This window comes from Tenrec ecaudatus, chromosome 1 (assembly GCF_050624435.1).
Source record: "Tenrec ecaudatus isolate mTenEca1 chromosome 1, mTenEca1.hap1, whole genome shotgun sequence".
Lineage (NCBI taxonomy): Eukaryota > Metazoa > Chordata > Mammalia > Afrosoricida > Tenrecidae > Tenrec > Tenrec ecaudatus.
The window spans coordinates 180,541,078-180,562,646 of NC_134530.1; the positions used below are offsets into that span (position 1 = coordinate 180,541,078).

Consider the following 21,569-nt stretch of genomic DNA (forward strand, 5'->3'; position numbering starts at 1 on the left):
GAGCAGTTCTCGGCTGCACACAGGAGGTCTCTGTGAATGGAAATTGATCTTATGGCAACTAATAACTAACAACAGCAACTCTATATTAACCCTTCACGGGATTGTCAGATGGGGAAATGATGCTGGATTACCCAGCGCGGCCCAATGCAATCACAAAGGTGCTTGAAGAGTCAGAGGAAAATGGGAAACTGTTAGACTATTGGCTCTAAGAGTGCTCCTCTGCTGGCTTGAAGAGCTCTGATGGCAAGTGGAGTGCGCGCTGACGAACTGCAAGGTCAGCAGTTCAACACCACCAGGCGCAGTGTGAGAAAGTCGAGGCTTTCTGCTTCATACAGAGTTACAGTCTCGGAAACCCACGCGGGCTAGTTCTTGCTGGTCTTTGAAGTCACCGTGAGTCCGAATTAACTTGGTTGCAGGGAGTTTGGTTGCTTATTCAAAGCTGGAGCGCACATCTTGAATGCCTTCTTGCTATCCCTATGAAAGGTGTTTGTGGAGAGGAGGAGAGGAGGGGCACGGTGAGAAGGAAATGGGGATGAGAACACGCCACATATATATAATGACTTTATTAAGATAAAATTCATATGACATACAATTCGTCCATGTGTGCAATTAGATGGGTGGGAGAATAATTACAGAACATTGCCACAATTAATTTTAGAACATTTTCAACCTCCAAAAGAAACCCTGCACCCATGAGCGGTCACTTTCCACCCATGAGCGGTCACTTTCCATTCCCCTCTGGGCTCCATTCCTGGCAACCACTAACCCCTTCAGTTTCTCTTGCTCTGCCTCCTCTGGCAATGTAAGTGGAGTCAGTCATGTAGTAGGTGACCACTCATTATTACTTCGCATTGACTCAGTGGCAGTGGGTTTTGGAGTGAGCATATTATCAGGATTGATCATGTCTCAGTACATACATCGGTATTTCAGTCCTTTTTACTGCCAAACAATAGTCCATTTTTTCCCATATTCCAAAGTTGGCTTTTCCATTCATCAGGGGATGGAATTTTGCATTCATCGGTCTGGATGGTCAGTCCTCGCTTTTTAGCAATTATGAATAATGCTGCTGCTATTGTATATAGGTTTTGGCGTGGATGTTCGCTTTCGTTTCTCTTGGGTATAATACCCAGGAGCGAAATCGTTACGTCATCGGATGGCTCTAAGTTTAACCCTTTCAGGAACAGCCCTGCTGCTTTCCAAAGTGGTTGCCTGATTTCACAGTTGCACCAGCAGCGTAAGAACAACCGTCAGCAGTGGCAATTCTTGCTGGCGTGTGAAAGTCTGAAGAACACAGAACAAGCTAGGGGAGTGGGCGAAGTGGAGAGGAGGAGGGCGTTCCAGTCCACACTGCAGGCGCCGCTATCTTCCCTTTGTTCGCAGCACCGGCCTTGGCATCCTCCTGGTGTTGAGTTTGTGGGGGTCTGCATGCCACTGCAGCACTAGGGTGTCAGTTGTCAGCTCCACCCAGAGCATTTCAGTTCTGCTCCGCGAGGATATATAATAACTGATTTTCTGTGCCCATTTAATAAAAGAAAATGGAAACTGAACAGCCAAAAGAAACCTTCCCCAACACTGAAACCAATGGTGAATTTGGTTAGCGCCCAGTAGAAGATATGGAAGAGGAACAAGCATTTAAAAGATCTAGGAATCCTGATGAGATGGTTGAGCCACGCATTTGCTTCAGAGCAAGAATGCTGAGACAGTGATTGGAAAATGAGGCTAGATTGTTAAGGCTCGTCCTACAGAGCCATTGTTTCAGTCGGAGACAGCAGCAATCCCAAGTGCATATTGAGTGTCAGTACCAATATCGAAACAGTTGGAGAACTTCTGAAGAAAATCATCCGTCCCTCAGAAGAGGCCTGCAGTTGCCATCACCCACTGCAACCAGGCAGCTGCTGCTCGACTCGGTGCCGTGGAATGCCCGCATTACCAGCACTGTGGAGGAAGGGCTATGACTTTGAGTCGAGACTGTGGACGCCTCAGTCTGGCAGGAGGAATGACTGAGGTCCAAGAGCTTCGTGAGAATACTCCGCCAACAATCAAGCTTTTCCGGGAATGCTGTCCTCATTCTGCCGACAGTTGTTCTGATTGGAGGGAAACCTGATAGAGTTATAACGTGCATAAAGAGCACCCTTCATCTTCTATCGGAGTCACCATCAAAGGACACGCCCAGACTAATGATCCCGGTTTTTACAAGGAAGCCTAGGGGGATGGCGATGTTTCACAACCATATGTGATGACAGCTGTGTGTGGCTGTGGCGCTCTCCATGCAGGGGAGAGGTGGTTTTGCAGAACGATCCTGGTTGGGGTGGGCGTGCCATGCCTCCATCGAGAAGAGATTATGATGATGTGAGCCCTCCTTGAGGACCTCCTTCTTCTCCTCCTCCTCCTCCTCTTCCTCCTCTTGGAAAGAGGGGCTGGAGCTTGGTATCTTCCTCTTCCTCCTCCTCCACCACCACCTAAAGGTTGGGATCCAGTGACTTATGGCGGAAGAGGGAGACCTGGACATTGTTATGATGACATGGTTAGTTTCAGTGCTGATGAAATTTGGGATTCTGAGATAGATACATGTTGCCCATCAGAGTGGCAGATGCCTGAGGGTGGTTTAGATACCCTTGTCCCTATGCCAAGATCTGGATCATACGGTGATCTTGGTGGTCCTATTATTACTGCATAAATAAGGATTCCCAAGGATTTGGGTGGATCTATTACCGACAAAGGTGGGCAGCAGATTAAACAAATTTGTCATGAACTTCAATCAAAATTGATGAGTTTTTAGAAGGGTCCAAAGATTGGATCATTCCCATCACAGGAACACAGGATCAGATACAGAATGCACAGAATAGTGTGTGAAGCAGTATTCTGGAAGGTTTTTCTAAGACGAGTGAAGAACTGAAGGAGTCCTGCACTTAAAAAAATTTTTTGTTTTACGTTGCTTCTGTTTGAAAGGCCAACATTCCTTTGCTTCAGAGATGGTCCGCATTCAAGGCATGGTGAAATCTGCCGGTCACTGGATGCAATGCTCTCATTTCTTACGGACCAGGTGGCAGGGGAGGGTGTGCAGAAACTAACTTTGAAACAGCAGCAGAGCGAGTGCATTTAATGTTTGTTCACTGTCGGTGGTTTGAAACAACTCCCCATGCAATGACTGTGCACACCTTGCTTTTGGGGCCACTGTAAGTGTTGGGGGGTAGAACAGGGAGGAAAAGTAATAATACGAAAGTTCACATTGAACGTCCATGGCATTCAATTCAGAGCAACGTGCACAATGTAATGCTATTTTGTAAGAAACATTTTATGATAAAAAAATTAGTGAACCTGTTTTTGGTGGTCTTTTTTTAAAGAGCTATTTTTTTTCAAATGGCTTAACACCCCAATTTGCTCCTAAACTAAACACTAAAATTTATTTTCAGCTCCTCTGTTGTATATAAATGCATCTCATTTTGGGCATACACAAAATATCTTGGCAAATCCAGTGCTGGTGACTTGATGGTTTGAACATCCATTTTTTGGGAAGAAATTCCATTACATATATTCATGCTTATAAGAAGCCTGGGTTTTTTTTGGTTTGGTTTTGCAAATTCTTGGCCCCACTCTGCAACAATTTTCAGATGGGGAACAGTACTACAAACTGAGTAGTGATGTAAGAGTATATATACCATATGCCTAATTTGGCAGAAAATTTAATTACTCAGAATAATCCTAGGCTGTGGAAGTGACTGATGGCTGAATAAATTTTGATTAGATAATTTCTCACCTATAGACTTATACTGTCAACCTGCTAGTGTCTGTTAGTTAAACTTTGTAAACAAATATTGCTTTTTATATTGTCTGCAAATGGGAACAATTAAAAGAAAAGATAAAAAAGTTCCTGCGAATGTTTTTATGTAGTAACTTGGCATTTGTATTGATAGTAAAAGTTCACTTCCAAATAAAAAAAATCTTTTGATGCTGAGAGAAACAGAGAGAGAGAGAGAGAGAGAGAGAGAGAGAGAGAGAGAGAGAGAGAGAGAGGAAGAAGAAGAAGAAGAATGAATGAAAAATGTGGCTAAGAAAGAAATGGCCTTAAAAGAAAGTCGAGTTCTCAAATAATTTGCTTAGAAACTCTTGAGTGATAGCTGTATTCTCCTCCCCACCCTCACTTCTAATAAACAGTTTGTATCAGCCAAATTTAATTGGCAACTTGCTGCAATAATTTTTGATGGTTTCAGCTCGAGTTCCCTTGCATGCTATTTGATTAGTTTGGGGGAATGTTGATGATTGATAGCCTCTGAGGAACTTTTTGGACCAAATCACAATAGGGAATGTCTTTCCCACTCTATAAATAAACACATGCCATTTTCTTATTTAAAAATGCAATCAGTCCAAGAAGAAAAGAATTTTAATGTTAAATATTTAGATACATAAAATTGGACTTAGGCAGCATAGCAGTCAGGGCTAGTGGATAAAAAAGATTTTAAACAGGTGTTATGTTTTTGTCTTTAGTGGAAGCATGAGCCTCAAAGCTTTATCTTTTTAAATATGGCAAAATGTGTATTGGTACAAGAAGATCTCTGAAGGAAACTGTGAGGCTACAGGAGCCCTAGGAAAAGTGAAGTAGATCATTCTCAAGTGTCCTTCGTATCTTCTCCCTATTTTTCTCTTCCTACCTACAGGTAGGTAACATCATGATAAACGGAGAGAAGATTGAAGTTGTCAAGGATTTCATTTTGCTTGGATCCATAATCGAGGCTCATGGAAGCAACAGTCAAGAGGTCAAATGACCTAGTGTTTTAGTTAAATCTGCAGCATAAGACTTTGAAAAGCAAGGATGTGATTTTTAAGAACTAAGGAATGTCTGATTAAAGCCATGATATTTTCAATTACTTCATACGCATGTGAAAGTTGGACATTGAATAAGGAAGGCCAAAGAAGAATTGATGTATTTGAACTATGGCATGGGGTGAAGAATATGGAAAGTAACATGGCCTGGCAAAGAACAAATAGATCTCTCTTGGAAACAATATGGCCAGAATGCTGCTCAGAGGCAAGGATGGCAAGACTTTGTCTCACATACTTTGGACTTGTTATCAGGCAAGACCAAAAAACCAAGCCCAGTCTTTCTCCTGCTGAGCTGCTGCATGAATAGGGCTCCAGGAGGGACCAGTTCCTGGAAAAAGACATCATACTTGGTGCCATGGAGGGGCAGGGACAAGAGGAAGGGCCTCAGTGAGATGGATGGACACTGTGGCTGCCACAATGAGCTGAAACAAAAGGACAGCTGGGAGGATGGCGCAGGATCTGGCCATGTTTGTGTTGGGTTGCTAAGAGTCAACACCAACTCAACGGCACCTAACAACAACAGCCCTTCACGATCAACAATCGGTGTCCTGATGTCATACTGAAAACAAAACCAACCCAACTGCACTGCCATGGGTGGATTCCAAGTCCCAGTGACCCTACACGACAGAGTCAAACTAACCGCCTCTGTAGTTTTCTGATGCTGTAAATATTTATGGGAGCAGAAAGCCTCATCTTCCTCCCACAGAGCAATTGGTGGGTTTGAACTGCTGACCTTTCAGGCCCAATGCATCACCTGCTATGCCACTGGGACTCCTTTGCGATTAGCCCCTTCTCATAAAGTCCATTCATACTCTCTGTGACTTATTCACCAACCATCGCCTTTGTGCAGATTCCAGCTCCCAGCAGCCCCATGGAACAGAATAGAACTGCCTTAAAGGGTTTCCAAGACTTTGCATTATTCGTGAATTGTTTAAAATGCTTTTGTATTTGCTGCAATGTAAGTGAAATGCATACATTATAATCTTTAAGCCTGAAAATCAAGCAGTATGATGATTAATTTAGAAATGCTTAACTACGTGTACATGTCATTAATCTTAATGAAACACTGAAAGTCTACATTTGCCTCTTTCAAAATATTTATTAATATAAGTGGAATACAATTCAACCTAATTCCCCAAACTTGTTCTGTATGTTAATATTGTGTTCCATGATTTTGAATTACTGTGGTCTATCTAGAAATGAATGAATTCAAAGTAAAAAAAAAAAGACTACATCTTTAAGGAAGGTGACTACCACAGCTTTCTCTCGTGGAATGAGCGGTCAACTAAAACCTCGGATTTTGGTTAGTGACCAAGGGCTTAGCCACTGTGCCGGCTGATTCACAGTACAGGATCAGTGTCCTATAACCACACCAAAAGAGTTTCCTCCGCTTTATGTGTCCTTGTATCAGCGGGCAGAGCATTACGTCAAAGAACTCATGCTTGGAAACTGGAATTCAAGGATCAGCCCCGGGGAGGAGGGAAGTATTTTCTAAAGACTTTTCTCAGCTCGATGGAGACCATGTTATCAGGAAATCACTCACTTGCCCTTTCACGGCCTCAGCCTTGATGAGAACGCTAGATGATAGATGTACTTAATTAAAAAAAAATCCAACTCCAGAGGTAGATAGCTTATATAATTTCCTCCAGCCTTACTCCCACTCACCTGGGCTGATAGCAATAATGGTGTACTCCTTGACGCAAGTTGACAGGGCTGCTCCCATTGTCACTGTCTCTGGATTCATGTCTGCTTGCCAGAAATTCAGAAGAACTAACCTAACGTCTTGAAATTATGGCTCCTCTTAGTATTGACCAGTATTGGGGGATGACTGAGGAGTGGTGTGAATTTGGAAACTGGGCTTGGTGTTGGTGTACTGCCCACAGTACATCAATCATGCAGTCTCCATAGTCCACAGGCATGGTGACCACAATAGTATTCCCATTTATGCGGAGCAGATGCACTGTGGATTAATCCAAGGAAAGAAGACGCAAGGCTTCAGTGTCCAGATTGATGACTAGCTATCTTTTTAACTTGCCGTTTCTAGTTGGCTAAAAAAGTTACTGATTCAGCAGGTGAGTCCTTCAAAACCCATATAAAAGAATTTCTTGATAATATACAAAAAACTTCTTTACAAAATAATTAATTTTTCTATTATATTCTGGGTAACAGATTCAGAAGCATAGTAACTCCAGATTTGGGGGGGGGGGGATGGAAAAAATGCCTCTGGAATGTTGCCAGATCTTATATGTCTAAAAATGATACTTATTGAAAATGAAGCTTGACAAAGGACATGATTTATGTAGAAATGATATTCTTCTCCAGCTCTAGCTATGAATTTATAGTGAAAATTTAGGATCAGTTTGATGAAAGGTCTGACTGGTCACTGTTATGGTAGAAAGGGCTGTCCCAGATCAATACTGCTTGCTGGATAGACACTGTGATTGCGTAGTCATTTTGTGAGACTCTGATACGCTATCCTTTGGGTTCATCGTCAGTCCTCTTCCCTTGGGGCGAGAACAAGGTGTTTCTTCACAAATAGATGGGGACGGTCTGCTACTGCTGGCTTTGTCTTCAACCCACCGCCCCGGCTTTCTCACAAGCTCTCCATTTGTAAACTGCTCATTTTCTTCGGGCATTGCCCCCATAAACTTTTCGTGACGCATCAGTGATCTCCCCATACTTCCAGGCCAGCCCCACTGCAAAGCAAATGCTGCCCCTGCTCGCCCTTCTCACGGAGTCATGCTGCTCCGAGAGGGCTCTTTTCAAACTACTGCCTTATCCCTTTGAGTGCCTCCAACCACATGCTATTCAGACAGGTTAGCACAGGCTAGCACAAGTTTACTGTGTTGCAAAAATCTTTGAAATCCATGCATAGTATTTTCATAAGACTCATTTCCCCATGAATTTGGAAGACTCCTTGCATTGACTTTGAAGCAATTTTGAGATGTTAAATGGATGGCAAGTAGTCCGCTGGCTGTAGGGCCATAGGGACCAAGGAGACCTCTGGGCTAGAGATGAAACCGATGAGCCCACTGGGGATCAGTGGTGATGGAAGCAGTACCCATGGGTGCGGTTTCTGGGTAGAGAGAGAGCGGGCTACTGAGGTCAGAGGCCTGAGTTATGGAGAATCTCAACACTTAAAGGGCAGGGAGAAAAGGAGAAGCCAGCAAATGAGCGACTGAGTGAAAAGTCAATAGAAAGAACTCCGTTGTCTGGAAGAGGGTGAATGTCTGAGCGAGAAGTTTCAATATTCTGACGTGGCTGAAAAAGACCGCCAAGGATGAGCTCCCAAGTCCTGTGTTCGTTCCAAAGAGGTTATGGGGACACTGTCCTGAAGTAGTTTGCTGGACGCACAGCAGGAAACCTATTTTGGAGGGTTTCACAGAGATTCGGGTTGGCTTTGCTGAGTCGCTATAAATCAATATCAACTTGATGGCTGTGGGTTTGACACTTCTCCCCTAGGAAGGGGAGATCTCAGTCACTCAGACGCCACTGAGTTGATCTGACTCAGAGTGACTCCATGGGACAGAGTGGACTTGCCCCATAGGGCTTTCTTGGTTGCCATTTTCACAGAAGCAGACTGCTAGGTGATTTGTTTAATGGAGCTGCGCGTGGGTTGAGCCCCCCAACCTTTCTGTTAGCAGCTGCATGCATACTAGGACCCCCAGGTCGCACAGTAATTGTGTGTGTGTGTGTGTGTGTGATTTCAGATCCTCTTTCAAGCACAAGAAGGGTTTCTGTGGGAAAGTTCACTCCAATATTTCCTTGACTCACATTTCCATCCTTGGCCCTCCATGCTCTATTCCCAGCGTGGCCTCGGGAGCTAGGGCTTGGAGAGAGCATGTGCCTGATTTTTGCCTTTTTGTTTTCTTCAAAGGATTTTTTTTAAAAGCTCTATATAGATTCTGCTTCAAATGCCATGAATCAGCTCTTTCTAATGAGAGATTTTAGCATTTGGGGACAGTTTTTGTGGAAATATTTTATAGAATGTGAAGTGGCAGCTGCCTCTTATCAGACTCCCCGACTTTAGCTGCAATAGCAGTTTGAGCTCCAGAAAATTCTCAGACAGGAAAGACTCAGGCTCCAGACAGGAAGCAATCAGCACACTTTAAATTCCAGTAATGTTTCATCTAGAGCTCATGGCAACATTAGGGGAAGTGTGTCATTCTGGAAGGGCTGTTGAGCAAGATGGTTTTTAGATTTCTAGTCATCTATTTGAACTTCTATGGGGACTGATAATCAGTTCAGTGAATGATTTTCCACTTCCATTGAGTCGATGCCAATAGGACTTGGTAGAGCTGACCCTGTAACTCGGGATGGGAGTCGAAAGGCCTGTCTTTCTCGTAGTGAATCCTTATTGAGGTCTTATGTGTAGGAGATAAAGATTAACGAGGCAGCTTCCCTGTTAACACAGTGCTTGCACTCTGCTAGAGGATGGATGGATAGTTTCAATCAGTTCTACAACACAGATGAAAACAAACAAGCCCCAGTAATACAGAAGCAGAGAAGGCAAAAGAGGTGAGTGTGCGTCTCTGTATTTAATGGTGATGTAGTGGGAGAGAGAACTGGAAAATGCTCATAGAACAGATGGGATTCCAACTGAACCCCAAAACATGGGTAAGAGTTTGGCAGGCAGTGAGGGGTGTAGAGTAGACTCTAGGCTGGGGTAGGGAATGTCTGGCTGTGGTATTTGGGCTTCATTTTGCAGACGATAAGGAGCCATTGACAGTTCTTTGGGTCAAGAGGTCCCAGCCAACAGCTCTGCTCGAGAAGGTCACCCAGGCTGCAGTGCGAGGGAAGAAGCCGAGGGAGGGGGTAGCACAGTCCCGAGGGAGACTCCAGGAGCATCTGAGTGAAGGTCGGATAAGTGGGACTAACACAACTGTGGGGGAAGGACAGCAACAAATTAAGGAGAAGTAAAACATAAAAAGCATTTGAAATTAGTAAATATTTATTCAGCAGAGATCGTTGATTTTCTCCACAATACCTGTCCTCGCCTTCTTTCTTTGGTCATGGAAATAATAGCCAGTATGTGGCAACACATCCTAACAGTTCCATTTTCCCCTGCCTCTGGGCAGGCAGCAGGGGTGCCCCATCATGAGGTGTCCGTAGTGGGGAAGGAGAGGTAATGAGACCATGCTTCCTTCTCCATGTTCTCACTCCCCATCCCCTCCCTCTTGGATGTGCATCTGATGACTGGAGCTCCAATCACGATCATCAGGGAGGGGCCTCAGGCCAACAGGGAAGAAGGGGACTCTGTCCTTCGCATCAGTTTTTATGAAAGAAATAGCATTGCCTTGCTTATTTTGGGGGGTTTGGTCACTTACAGCTGGACGCAGTCTGAGCTGTTAGAGCTGATTGCCTAACTTTGATTTCTGCTGACAGACTCCGGAAATGAGGATGGGAGTCTGGCTCTCAGAAGAGGGGCAAAAGAAGGGCCTTCCTGTCCAGGAGAGTCGGGCAGGTTCTGCACACAGCGCACTAGTAGGTTAATGCTAGAGAGAAGACTATTCAGGAGGAAGCGTGCCCTGATGTACTCTGGGTAAAGTTTAGCAAATGTTAGATCTGTGTGTTAGCAATATCTCAGGGAGTGAAAAGAGGGCCATTGTCCAGGCTTGGTCTCAGGGAGATGAGAAAAGCAGCTTGGCCAACAGGGAGAAGCGGTGACTAGATGATGAGAGATCAAGGGTCCCAAACCCAATGCACTGCCATTGAATTGATTGTGATTCTTAGTGATCCTATAGGGCAGGGTTCGTCTCTTGTGGAGCAGCTGGTAGATTTGAACTGCTGATGTCATGGTTATCGCCCCAACAATCATCCACTAAGCTACCAGGGCTCCTGAGATATGAAGGGTAGAGAGGTAATAATATGAAGAAGTATCTTTGAAACCTTGGAAAATTTAAGTACTTCTGGATATTCATAAGGTTTAGTTATCTTCTTTCAGATATCAGGTTAGAGGTTGGTTTTGATGACATCTGCCTCAGTTGCCTATGGCAGTCATAACAAATGCCATGCCACAAAATCAGTAGCTCTAAAGAACACAGATTTTATTTCTCAAAGTCATGGAGGTTAGACCTCTGAGCACAGGTTGTTGGCCAGGACAATTCCCTTTGGGAGGTCTGAGAGAATGGCCCCGGCCACTCTTATTTTGGGTGAGGACCCAATATTCTTGGTGTTCCTTTGCTGATGACCGATGTGACTGCCTCTGTTGTCACAGGGCATCTGCCTCCCGAGTGTGTTAACATGTTTTTTTTCCTCCTAATTTATAAATCATTATTCAGAAGGGATTCGGACTAGAGTCCAGCTACTCTGGTATGACCTGACTGATAATATCTTCAAAGAAAGACCCATTTTCTGAAATTCTGTGAACAAGTCAGATCACTAGCTTAATTTCCTAATATTTACTCTCAACTCACCCTGCACCCAAACTCTCTTTTGCAAACGTAGTCTGCCTTGAGAGGTGCATCTGACGGACGGGGCTCAGCTAATAGAAGCTGTGATGTCCATGAAGGTCTGCTCTACAATGACCCTGGAAGGAGATCAGACTTGAGTATTCCCTGGGCAGGAAGGAGGATCAGGAGTGGAGATGGAAAAGAGAAGTTAGGATGAGGCATGAGCTATGTGAGATTAAAAAAAAAAGTGAGGTCGTCGTAAAACAGCCCATAAGCAGGAGTCAACCCCAAAATGGATTCAGTGATGAGGGGCCCTGGAAACAGGGAGTGAAACACATAAGTGAGGAACAGACAGGCGTGGCTGGTTATAGGGAGAACAGTTTCTTCTGGAGACTCAGAGTGAACCCGCGGCCCACGCAATATGCAGCAATGTTCTGTTTGCTTCTTTGGGATTTATTTATCTTTCTTATTGAATATGCAGAAATGCTATGCAAGGAAGCTCAGTTTTAAACCAGAGAAATTAAACTAGGGGCAGCAATACAATTGATGTAGGAACCAGTGCCAAGGGGTACTGAGTAGGGTGCGATTCTGTGCCTTTTGCTAGATTGGGGAGAGTGAAAATAGCAGGTGTGTAACAGTAATGGAGAGGATGGGTTGGTCTTCGTTGCCACCCCCCAGGCTGTACAGCTAAGCCATCCCAGAAGAGGACCAGAAAGCGAATTCCCCAGGGCTTCTCCCTCCCTGCTTGAAGTCGTGGAGGCGGTCCAGGCCATGCTTCCCTGAGAGCAGAGGCCACGGCAAGCAGACCATGAGACGGAGCTAAGGAGCAGCACTGAAACCATGAGGCAGAACAGTGGGTTGGCTTCCTGGCCCACAGAGGCAGACGCCAAGGGACCACAATGGCTGAAAGTCTAAGGACCAGAGAGAATTGGCTGCTGAGAATCACTGACGGTGTCCTGGTGGTTTACTTATCCTGACTTGGGAAACTTCTCTAATCAACCCCTTTAACTGTGGGCTTTGTCTGCGAGTTCTCTGCGGCCATTGCAATGAACAGGAAGCCGGCAGAGAAGTGAAAATGTTGTGGGAAGAACAGCTGGTGTCCGAATAGGGACGAGGAGGGTGACGAGTGGCAACAAGTCTAATCTGCCTCGTGGCAATAAATCTAGGGCTAGGGAGGAGTTGGAGTCTCTTTCTCCGCTGGGTAGCAAAAGGAGGTCAGCTATGGTCCTCCTAACTACGGACTCAGTCAGCAGAAAAAAGAGGGCACTAATTAATGATAGGGGTTTACATAACACCGACAACAGTGTACACAAACATACCAATGATCACGAAGATGGCATAGGAGTGGCAATGTCTTATTCTGTTGTACGTAGGGTCACCATAAACCTAATGGCAGCAGCAATAAAAACATCCTTATCTATCTATCTATCTATCTATCTATCTATCTATCTATCTATCTATCTATCTATCTATCTATCTATCAATCATCTGTCTATCCTCTATTTATCTACCTACTTACCTCCTACCTTCTATCCATCCACTCATCTTAAAATCAACCTATCTTATATCCAACTGCCTATTTATCTACACCTTTATCCATCATTCTAGATATCATCTATCTGTTTACCTTCTGTCCATCTACCCATTTCCACATCTGTCTGTCTAATTCTTTTTAGAAATTATTTCTTCAGCACATGCTGATTCTGATGCACCAGTCATCTTAGCTTGGGATTTTAACCCTTCAGAAAAGGGTTAAACCCAGAAGAACCTATTTCCAGTTGTGTCTTCCCCAGCCAACAGAGGGTTATGTTCTGCTGACGTTTGTGAGCCGAAGCAGCTGTTTGCAAAGGAAAAACAAAAAACCTAGTCCAGAGTCATTTTTGGAGAGTAAGAGTGACAAAATCCATTGCTGCTCTACATCAGGAAAAGTGCAGAGGGAAGGACCCACGCAGAAAGGCAATGAGCATACAAATAGAAGGCAAGGAAGCAAATCAGCGTGCAAATAGGTTGGAAAGAGCCCCACGAAGTCTTCCCCCTGCCAGGTCTTGGGAGAAGGCCTGGCGCCTTTCTAAGGAGTCATTGCAGCCCCCAGGGGAGGAGCCTGGCGACAGGAGAGGACTGGCCAGCATTTGTTCAAACAAAACAAGACAGATGCTTCTCTGTAAGGGGTGTGTTGGGGGGTTGGGGAGGGCATTCCAGTGCTGCAAAGTGTCCTGTAAGCCCCGCCCCGAGATTCCAAATCTCCAGCTGCTCCACGGGGGAAAGATTTGCAGTCTCAGAAACTCTATGAGCTGGTATCAACTGGACGGCAGCGGGCTCGGTTTATTTTTGTTTCCATTCAGGTGGCACCAGAAAAACTTCTAAGTGAGACGAGCGTTAGGCGTTGTCAGCTGGGGACCCTTCACAGTCTTTGCCGCAGAAGGGAAGAGCCTGTGGGACATCCACACGTGTCACTGCTCCATCTGGCACAGCCACACTGTGCCCAGGGCAGGTTAGAACAGGGGCTCTGCCTGGAAGCATCCTAATGTGGAAGGGATGCAGCACTCACACATGTACTAGATGATGAACTCTGAGACTCAGACATGCCTACTCAACCCCAGACATGGTCAACGTTGCAGAGTTCAAGCAGGGCTATGGCTCTTTGGTATCAAGAGGTTTTGCTTCTGTCGCTGCATTGAAAGAAGGCAGTGCTTCTACTGCAGTAGAATGTCTTGCTGAATTAAATGCATTTAGAGAAACACCTAAGGGCAAGTAGAAGATACCATTGCTTCAATCATTCTCTGGTGCTGCACTGGCATCTCATTATTTTTGATTGCAATTCAATCAGAATGACAGCCATTAGGCATAGATTAAGGTGAGTGGACTGGTGCCCGAAGAGGTAACTCCAGGTCATGCAGGCAGGGCCCTGATTCAAACCTAGCTCTTTCTGATTATAGAAATTAATGCCCTGAATTTCTAATCATCATCTCCCTCCCTGCCGAGTCAATTCTGACTCTTGGTAACTTTGTAGGACTGTGTACACTTGTCCCTGTAGGTTTCCAAGACTGTAACTCTTTACAGGAGTAGAAAGCCTCGTCTTTCTCCCAAGGAGTGGCTGGTGGTTTCGAGTCACCGACCTTACAGTTAGTATTTCAACATGTCACCCATTATGTCACAGGGTTCCTTCAAATCTTCATCAGAGCCAGGTTTATTTTTTGGAAACTTAGAGACTGGCGGAAGTCCTCAAACTATTGGACAGAGATCATCTTCATGTTTCAAAGCACAAATATCCCCTGAAGTCTTCTTATAATTGAAAGTCCAAAAGAAAAGTCAAAACCCAACCCTCTGCCATGGAGTCAATTCCAACCCTCTATCGGGTTTGGAGACTGTAACTGTACAGGAGCAGACAGCCCCATTGTTCTCCCACAGGGTGGTTGGTGGGCGTCAACTGCCAGCCTTGACTAGGAGAGATTTTTAAGCATTGGGTTCTTCTAATGGGACCTAATTGCAGAAGGGGGCAGTGTGGTTATGCTAATGTCCACTTAGTGCACGCCCGCTGCTGTGCATGCTGGCACCCGTAGTGTGCAGTCAAAATAATGAGTAAACAACGAGAAAAAGATGGTGCTCCTTTGGCCTTACTCTCCTACCATCACACAATGTCCACCCCCTCGGCCCCCGCCTCCCAGGTGTGGGGCGTTCCTCTAACAACTTCCTGATATGCTTTGGAATAAGAATCCAGAACCTGGGAGAAATAGCAAGAGGTGAGCGATTGCATCACAGAGTAGAAAGAGTTCATAGGTGCGAGTCTGGCGCCCAGCTCCACTCTTCCTGGTCTCTGCGTCAGGCCAGCCACCTCCTTCCTCAGGAGAAACAAGTCCCCCGCGCTTCCCTTCAACCTGGCTCTGGGACCTAGTCAGAGACTTAGCTGCTGCCCGGTGGGGGCTGCCACCTTCCTTTCATCCACCCATCCACTGAGGGACCTAGTCATGTGTTTCCTTCAGGGGAGACCTCCTGCAGCCAACACTCAAAATCCCAAGTCCAAGTTCCACTACTTCCCTGTATTGGTTAGTCTCCAAACAATCAAGTCTGAAAATTGGACTCATTTTACCATCCACCTCCCACGGCTTTGTGAGTGAGAAACAAGGGCAGAGAGAGAGAGAGAGAGAGAGAGAGAGAGAGAGAGAGAGAGAGAGAGAGAGAGAGAGAGAGAGAGAGAGCTCAGTCAAGTGCCACACACATGTCAGGTTGTATTTGATGGTGGCACTGCTGTGGGTGGTGTGTAGCCTTAAAAAAAGTTTTTGTTTTTTAATGTGTAGAATTAAAAAAAAAATTCCTACTGAAATAGTCCCAAAGCTACATTGCTGGCAGAGTATAAGAAAAAGGGAAGGCCGTGTCTACAGAAGCCTTAGAATTGTGCTCAGAAAGCTGTTGGCTGCCGCAGGGATCCCCCAAAGGAGTGATGGCGCCACTGAAGAGGCAGAGGGCATGTGGGCGAGGCGGCATGTTCAGGGCAGTGTGGGCGGCAGAGTGGTGCAGGCGGCTCCTGGCAGCTTGTGCTGCCGTCATTATCCTGGCATGGGGCTTCGGTTGGCCTTTCTGATGGCATCGGCAGGACTGTGCAGAAACCTGTGGACAAGCAACCTGGGGTAGCGGAGGAGAGCAAGCAGAAAAGGCCATTGGCCACATGTCAACCTCCCTTGGCTGAGCGGACTGTCACCAGAGCCTTGGTTCCTCCCTGGACCAATCCCGAGGAAGAGCAATGGGATGATTCGATGCTGTGGCTGACAAGCACACGAGAAGTCTCTTGTTTGTCAGTGCTGAGTGTGTGGAACAAAAATTCTGACTCTGACGAGCACCCACTGCCATTGGGTCATCATGACGTGTAGGTCGGGGCAGAGCTGCCCCGGTGGATTTCCAAGTGTGTGGCTGCTTACTGAGAGGATCTTAGTGTGGTTGTCTCCCGGCTGCCTTTAGTCCAGCGGTTCTCACTCTGTGGGCCGCAACCCCTTTGGGGGTTGAACAGCCCTTTCCCAGGGATCGCCCGATTCATAACAGTAGCAAAATGAGTGATGAAGTAGCAACGAAAATAATTTTATGGTTGGGGGTCACCACCACATGAGGAACTGTATGAAAGGGTCTGGCATTAGGGAGGTTGAGAACCACTGCTCTAGTCTCTATTGGCCCAGTCGGCCTGGCCTATTTCAGGAATTTGAATTTTGTTCTGCATAGAAGTCTTATGCGCAGAGAGCTCTCTGACATCATTATCAATTGTCAGGAGCTGTCACCTGAAATGTATTTATTCATTCATTCATGTGACAAATACTGATTGGGCTTTTGCATGATGCCAAGCATTGTAATTGACACCGGGCTACCATGCTGGGCACCAACAGAAACCACTCCAGCTCTTCAGAGCTGCAAATCCACTGGAGGAACTAGTTCCTCCAGAGTCCTGCCCGCCTATGGGAGACTGCGACAGTGACAGGTGTGTCAGAGGAAACAGCTAGAGCTCATGAACCAAACGTTTCACCAGGCCAGAGAAGTGTTGCCGCGGCTGAGATGTGGAGGCAGAGCCGGAGCTTGCCGGACTGGGTGGTGGGTGAGGTCAGAAGTGCAGAGCCAGGGTGGGGTGGGGGTAGAGCTTGTGCATTGAACTGCTCAGGGAGAGAACAGAGTGACCCGGAGCCCTTGAAAGGTGGCCAGTGTGAAAGGAGAGGGTGCAGGAGGGAAAGGAGTGCCAGGTGAGCCCAGACACGGACCGCAGGTGGGTTCCTCTGGGCTTCCTCAGCCAATTGAAGGTCTTTTGTTCTCGTTCTGACAGCAATGTGTGGGGGGGGGGGAAGCCAACGGGGTTTCATCTGATGAAGCGTGTGCTTTGAAAAGATCACTTTGGATAGAGTGGTGTGAAAAAGGACCAGGGGACCCCATCCATCATGAATGGCAGTGTGTTACTTGTAGTCTTGTGGTGGGCGTGGTCAAAAAGGGCAGAAAATCACTACCTGCGAGGCTGTGGCTAACATCGCCCAGAAGATCCTGGAGTCATTCCCTCCAACCGTGGCCTTGCCCGTGGGTGACGGAAGGTGTGCTAGGATGGGTCTACCCTTTGGGGTCCAGAGGCAAAGAAGGACCTCAAGCAGCTAAGTCAATAGTAGAGCCAAGATGAAAATCTCTATCAATTTACTGCTCCTCGCAGGAAGGAGGGAAACAAAACAAGACATGTTTTTCACGGGCTCGTGGTTGCCGTTCGGGGCCCACCTGTGCAGAACGTGTCCACCTGCCAAGACTTCCCGGGCTACCAGTGACTGCAGAGGATGAACGTCGCCCTTTGCTTCCACACAGTCTTCCTCAGATTTCTTCCCAGGCCAGTGAAGATCATGCCTTTTCTGTAAGATTTCTAGGAAGAAGGCTCCCAGGGGCTCCCCTTCCACATCTTCGGTGTTGGGAAAACTTGAACAGAAGCGCCTGCATTGCATCCCCGTGCCTGCGGCTGGAGCTCAGAGGGGCTGCTGAGAGCGTCAGCGCTCAGGCACATGGGATGCTGCGTGGGTTACCGCAGCCCGCGCTGAGAAATCTGATGGTGAGCGATGGTAGGAGCCATGGCGAGCCGGTTCTCTCGGTTGCCACAGAAACCAAATGGAGCTGGATGTAGCATGAAATTACAGGGCACACAGGGAGGTGGAGTTAAACATTTGTCTATCACCGCTTTTTTCTTTTCTTTTCAAATTGAACCTTCCCAGCAAGTGGCAGCAACACCTGGGAAGCTAAATGGGGGCTGCAGAACATGTTGTGCCCAAGGAGTGGCATGTTCTAGAAGCTTTAAAATTGGCGAGGACTTAGATTTCTTCCCGAGCCACGATTGTCACTCAGGCTCCACACCAAACTCAAGCCCACTGAGTCTATTCCAACTCACAGTGATCCTACAGAGAGGGTTTTTAGGTTGTAAATCTTTTGGGGAGCAGAAAGCCTCATCCTTCTCCGGAGTAGCACCTCCTGGGTTCAAACTATTGACCTTGTTGTTAGCAGCCAAGCCCACTACATCTCTAGGACTCTTTCCTCCAGGCCAAATAAGCAGCAGCATCTCAGGAAGGGTAATGAGGAAGCATGGGTGACAAATCATTTAGGGCTGCAATTTCTAGTACAATTGCTAATCGGCACATGTGACTATGCAGGTCTCAAAACTCTGGAGTTTATCAGAAGCACCTAGGAAATATTTAGATTACCTACATAGATGCACATTCAGCCGCGGTAGGGTGGTGGGATAGCTAAGGTTTTATGTAAATTGGGCTGGGCCAGGATTATTAGTGGTTTGGCAGTGAAGACCTAGTAATTAATCTCTCCACCATGAAATCTCCTTCAGGGTGTGGTCTGCTTCCAATATAAGTAGATGCTGTGGGAACACATGTTTGCTTTTTACCGGTCCTCAAGCCTTCGTCTGCCTTATCATGACCTCTGGTTCTTTGGACTTGAGGCAACAGCCCGCTCGTTCTGGGAGGTGTCAGCAGCCTGCCTCTGACCTGCTCATGTTGGATTAAGTTGCTTCTGCAACCACAAGCTTCTCATCTACCAGTCAATCTTGAGTTCATCAGCCCTCACAGCTACTTCAGCCAGGAGAAACCTCCAGCTGAACATCGAACCCACAGACTTGGATAACCTCTCTCTATATACACATATGTAGGTATCACTGATTTTGCATCTCTGGAGAAGCCAGCCTAAGTCATGTGGGCTTCTGCAGCTTCAACAAACGCTCCGGGTAACTTGGGTAGCTGTTAGTTGCAAGCTTCTGTAATCAACTTTTGTGTTCATGCGTGAGCTGAACAGGGAGCACGTGACTGTAGGACTAAGAAGAAGTAAGTACAAGGCGAGCCTGGGTGTTAGGGGACCCAACTATGGAGAGGTATTGAGAGTCCCAAATGGGTGAGGCACCCAGGCATCCTGAAAAGACCCCTGGGAATTTTCCAAACTCTTAGAGGGTAATCATTTTATGAATGTGCCCCAAGTGTTGACATCAGATGTATTTGTAATGCACTTCTACTTTAGGACAGTGAAAGAACTTTAGCACTATCTCTCAGTGACCTATAGAAGGTCAACAAACGATTTGTGAGCTGCCGTTTCACACTGAGGCCATTCTGTGATGGTGGTTTCCTGTGATTGGGATTGTGGATTCAGGCCCTGCTTTAAAAACACGCTGTTCCATTTTGTCAGACTTTTGTTCCAGGGCTTGTTGGTAATGCCAGTCTAGTTGGCACCCACATTCTATTAAATGGATTCCTTAGCCTATTTTAGGGTGTGATGTTGCATGGAAGACGACGGCTCCCTTGCTAGTCTGCTTCTCAGGAGGACTCCCTTTCATATGCCTCTGCTTGTCACCAGCTGCCCTGTTAAAGGCCCATGCTCAGTGCCTGCTGCCTCAGCCCAGGGCGGGTTAGGCCTGGAAAATCAGTAATGGGATGTCCCTGAATAATCCAGCCTCCTTGCCAACTGTGCACGCCAACTTACACCTCCAGAGAGTCTGGTTGCTTTTGCTTGTTCATCTGTGGAAAAAAAGATGAGCTCTGAAGGGAGGCTGGATGGAAGGCCAGGCACCACGGTGATGTGATCTGGTCTTCCCGCTGCATCCCTCAGCCTAGGGCCTGGGCAGGGGATCTTATTCTCACACGGCCTCTGTAGGACCTTCCTCAGGAACCCTGAGCCGTCCGACAAGCTCTCCAACCTCTAGTAGTACTGCAAGGTGGAGCGCGATGGAGCCGGAGGGGTCCTTCCTCGTGAAGGCGTCAGGGCAAACGAATAGAGCTGGCGCTGTTTGCGAGTGAGAAAGTGGTGGAAACTCTGAGGAGGAGGAGGAGAACCCCACTGGGGCTTTGCCTGGTGACCTTCTCTCTGGGGGTGCTCTGCTGAAACCTCTGCAGTCCTCTCTGTCTCACCTCACCCTTTTTGGAGGCCAGTGCTGGCCATGCTTTTACAAGCGAGCTTGCCTCCTTGGCTTCCTGGCGCTCCCCCATCTTATTATTCTTTCACTCCCAAACCCTTGGGTGTTTAAAATGGCTTTCATGTTCATGTCTTCCCCTGTCCAGCAGCAATAAAAAAAATTGCTTACCTGATCAAACATGCTCCTCAGCCCTTAGCATAGACCTGCTCTTGGCCACGTACCACGTGGGGCTCAAGTGGGGAACCAGACCGACCTCATGACCCAGCAGGGTTTGTGGAGTAATGAGCGGAATTGCAGGCACTAAGTCCCTTAGAGGCTAGGAGGTTGAGACTTCGTCTCACGTATTTTGGACCTGTTACCAGAGGGGTAGTCCCTAGGGAAGGACATCCTGGTAGAAGGTCAGGAAGACCCTCAGTAAGATGGATTGACACAGAGGCTCCAAACACACATTAGTGGTGAGCGTGGTTCGGGACCAGGCAGTGCTCCATTCTGAAGCAAAGGTGGCTCAGTTGGAACTGACGCAACAGGACGTAACATCGACGGCTGCGTCCTTTACTTACTACGTGTACAGAAGCAGAAGCACGGTGTCTCATTGAATCCCCACAAGTAGCCGGGGCGGAACCCCTCACATCTGCTCATGTTACAGACGAGGTCAGCAGGGCACAGAGTGGCTGTGCGAGGCGGGTTGGGTTGTGAAGGAATCGGCCCTCTCCCTCCTTGGCTGGAAGGGCTGGCCCTTGGCATTCCTCAAGCCCGTGGCTGTGCAGTCCCCCTCCAAAAGGTCTTAATGAGTGGGATGTGGGGAAAGGCAGATCAGGCTCATTTTCATTGCAGGAGATCACCTGTCAGAGAAATCCCAGGAAACCCTCAGTTACAAAAATGTTACATTGCTGTCACCTCTGTTTACTGGCAGTGATTCGAAACAAACCCCTTGAAAGAATATGGTCTCATGTGATTTTTGTGGATGCTTATTAGGAAAGAAGAGACTAAGGGGGACATTGGGGGCCCCATGCCTTTTTTAAGTCAGTTTTGTGATAGCAAACCCCAAGAGATTGTTTTAAGAGGATCGCCCACTGCCATAAAAGGAGTCTTAATGACATGGCCTAGTGGGTTCAGCATTAGATCGCTCACTGCCATGTTGACAGTTCAGAACCACCAGCCACTCTGGGGTCGAAAGATGAGGTGTTCTGCTCTCATACAGGATTACTGCCTCAGAAACCCACATGGGCAGTTCCACTCTACCCTACAGGGTCGTGATGAGTCTGAATTGACTTGACAGCAGTGAGTCTGAGGTTTTATTTTTTACCTACTGCCATCGATGGACTCATAGAAATGCTACAGGACAGAGCAGAACGACCCCTTTGGGCTTCTGAATTGTCAGTTCCTTTCATCCTTCTCCTGCTGACGGTCTTCCTCTTGCTGTTAGCAGCCCTCTGCCTAACTCACAGTGCTAC

General features: G+C 46.8%; 1 pseudogene; it reads left to right on the forward strand.

Moving 5' to 3' along the window:
- The first annotated feature begins 1,535 nt into the window (after positions 1 to 1,535).
- Positions 1,536 to 2,879, forward strand: LOC142437206 (heterogeneous nuclear ribonucleoprotein K pseudogene; annotated as a pseudogene).
- Positions 2,880 to 21,569: the final 18,690 nt, after the last annotated feature.